This window comes from Corvus brachyrhynchos, unplaced genomic scaffold (assembly GCF_000691975.1).
Source record: "Corvus brachyrhynchos isolate BGI_N302 unplaced genomic scaffold, ASM69197v1 scaffold17, whole genome shotgun sequence".
Lineage (NCBI taxonomy): Eukaryota > Metazoa > Chordata > Aves > Passeriformes > Corvidae > Corvus > Corvus brachyrhynchos.
Window position 1 is genome coordinate 1653085 of NW_008240046.1, and position 3696 is coordinate 1656780.

The 3696-nt window shown below is 36.6% G+C and overlaps 1 long non-coding RNA gene across 1 annotated transcript in view; it reads left to right on the forward strand.

The window, feature by feature from the left end:
* Nucleotides 1-3696, forward strand: part of LOC108449171 — a 29252-nt gene that overhangs the window by 987 nt on the left and 24569 nt on the right. The window lies entirely within an intron of this gene.

Below are 3696 nucleotides of genomic sequence, written 5' to 3' on the forward strand. Positions count from 1 at the left end.
TACATTCTTGGACTTGTTTGTCAAGCTGAGAGACTAAAAATTTTACAAGCTTTGTAGCTAGGGATCAGTGTGCCCCAGACCCCAAGGTCCTCTCTAGAACACATTCTGTAAACTAAGATAGAACCATCCAGGGGAAGGCTCCTTGGGGAGAGGGGCTCACTTGAGCCTCTCATTAGGGAATCTTTGATAGATATGCTAATTAATAAAACCTATAATGTTATACCAGATCTTTTGAGATATATTTGGCAGGGTGCATCTCGATGCATATGACCTAGATGTGTGCACCTAAGGATCCTTAAAATAAATACCAAGGTAAAATCCCTTTTCCCCTTCTAGCCGTGTATGACTCTTGATTTTAAGACCAGGAAAAAGGCATCACCTATTAAAAGCAACATTAAATGTTCCCTTGAATAGGAAGATGCACTTAACCTTATAGAGCTGTAATGACAACAGATTTCTAATATCACCTGCTTGCATTCCAGCTCTCTAAAAATCACAAAATTGTGTAGAACAGAGAACTTCTCCTCTTGTCCCACAGGTAGTAGAGGGTACGATGGTAACATTCCTAACAGTTTAAAACTACTTCTCAGCACTTTGGACAGAATTAGGTGTGTGAAAACAGTCAGTGTAGAATTTCACTGAGCTCTGTTTAGGTATTTGTGTTCCCTCATATGAGGGAACCACTTTGTTATTTTACTGTGTCATTCTCACCTTCAACACTGTTCTCATGAGAGTAAAGAATCAGGCAACAAAATTAAGCTTAGACTTTCCTTTCTCATAATATTCTTCTTCACATACCAGTGCACTAATTGTAAATTTCACTGATGTTTGAATCCATCTGTTTTAATTGGAAGCCATGTAACATTTTTATGCCTATCTTAAGACTACGCATTATAAGGAAGCAAAGACTTACAAAATATAGACACATTTATTCTGATGATTTCTTTGACTTCCAGCAAGCACTCCACTCATGGAAAGATGAACTTTTTTGAAAATTCCATTTTACTACACAATCCCATTTACTCCTGCTAGTCATAAACAAATTAAATAACAGTCACAGACATTTTGACAGTGCTAAAGAATTTGCAGGTAATTTTAATGATGGAAAACATACTTCATCACGCTTCTCAGAGTTCCAGATTGACCTTTGGCAGTGAGGCTGATAATTTGATTGTTCTGTAATGTACAAATGCATAATTTCAAAGCAGAAATCATTTTACACAGAAACTAATTAAATCTAAATGAAGTCCTTGTACAGGATGTTAATACGTAGTGATATATACAGTTATAATTGAATAAGAATAATAAAGAATAGCTCATCTAAATATCCCGTTTAAAAATGACTTTCACATCAAAACAACTACAGTGGTATGATGTAGGTACAAAAATGCTGTTAGCGAGGATTTTCTTGTTATTTTTCTAAGTCCGTGAGAGATTTTTCTCTCTTACAGAAGAGGTAGCAGGGAATGTAAACAACCAAGCCACCTGCAACCTTGGAAAGTCTTGTTTATAGTATAGTAGAAAATATTTTGATAATGGATGTTTTAGGATTTTGGCCAATCACCCCCAAGGGGTGGCTGGTCCTTTCTCCAATTAGACTATGAAGAAAAAAGTCTATAAAAGGTTTGTAAAATAATTAAATGAATGAATCTTGCTGCACAATTCCTGCCTGCTGGATCTTCTCCTCCTCCTCCTCCCTATGGCTGCGGGACACAGTGATATACCGTAGGAACCAGGCCTGCAGTAATAGTATGATATAGTCCTCCGCATCATTAATTGGAAATATAAGATATTAAATAAGTTCTTTGCTTGCTTCTTGCCATCTTTCCATTCCGTCCTAATTTTAGGATCAAACATCTTTTATATTTATTGTTCTCAATGGCACTCCGATTAAAACACAGTTAAGACACTGCCTATCACATAGGTAGACTACACAAAGAAATGAGGTCCTGCACAGTAGGTTATAAAACTTATTTTAATGTTTTACTTCAAATTACCAGTGGACAAACTTAGCATTCATTTTACATTGTCTCTTATAGAATGTAGATTCCATATTTTCCCTGAAAGGGATGCATTCTTTCATGAGCACTGTGCCTCAGGGCCATCCCTGGCAACCAGGCCCTGCGGGGAGACGTGGACAGGCCCAGCCAGCTGCGCAGGATGGTGCGCAGCCACGCTCCGGAGGCTCTGCAGGGACACAGGATGAGCAAGCAGCTGGCATTGTCTAGGCCTTGGCTGGATTAAGCCCAGCCAAAAAGATAGCACGGAACTCAAAATCTGTTCTACACCTCTGCTGGCTATGCAGTAATCTTCCATGGAAATTCTTGAGTATTGTCTGGAGTTTGGAGAGTAAATCACAGAATCACAGCATATTCTAAGTTGGAAGGGACCCAAAAGGATCATCAGTTCCAGCTCTTAAGTTGATGGCCCATATGGGGATCAAACCCAAGACCTTGGTGTTATGAGCACTGTGCTCTAAAGGACTTAGTCAGCATTTTTGTAATTGTGCCTGGCAATACATGCAATTTTATTTGCTATTTTTTTTTATCTCAGCATTTTGACTGTTATTAAGATTTTTTTTTCTCCTGGTTTTGCTCTCTCAGTGATCCAACATCCAACTTAAGGCATTAACTATGTGTAATTAATTCCCTGATTTTTTACTTTTGTTTACTATGAGGAGCAATAGAAATTCATTCTGATAGGAAAGATTTGTAGTAATCTTAGTACTCAAATAACCGAATCAGGGGAATATTTAATAAAGGCAGTATGATTACACTCAAGTGTAATCTGTAATCAGGTGTAATAATCCTGATTTAACTGATCAGGGAAAAAGGAAGAAAAAACTACCCTGAATCAAGAAACAGTCAATGTTACAGACCAGAGAGGAGATGGAGCAATTTCCTGACACAATTCTTTTACTGTTTCAAAATGCAAAAGATAGCTGAGGTTCTTCTGGATGAGTTTAGACAGGATCAATCAACATATGTTGTCTTCTCTTTCTTTCTGATTAATTGCTGTAAGTGTCACATGGTTATTTAAGCAGAATCATCTGTATGGAGTTAATCTGTTTATTGATTAGCAGAAAGCAACTGTTAGCTGAATCTCATTTGATACAACATGGTGGTCCAGTATACAGAAATACCCTGCAAGGAGAAGAACCTCCCTTTATATTTTCTGTATCTTTTCTAAATGGCAATTCACACATTTGATAAGGATTTCTATAGAGAGCTAACTTTTATAGACTGCAAAAATTGTTCATTTATGACAAACTGGCCTGAATACCTGTTGTAAAGATTGTTTTATAAAATGGCTTAGCATTACACTTATTACAAAAGTAAGTTCTAGCCAACTACTTACACTAATTTGACAAAGATGTAGTATCTATTTTAATGCCAAATATTCGTTAATTTTACTATAACTTTAAAGACATGCATGTATTTCAGACTGCTCAGTGTTAACTTTATTGTGTGAATCAGAGTATTTATCCTAAATTTCCTTTGCTTGGAATTGTACAGAACTTTAAAAATACAGTAATAGATCAGCTAAGTACAAGCAAATAGTCACTGACTACTCTGGTATAGGTAACAGCAAATGGAAGTAACTGTAAATTTTTGTGGACTATTGGATATATCTGTAATAACAACACCACATCTTAATTGTTTGTTCTGAAAAGTTGCTTAGGTACATAGTTAATCC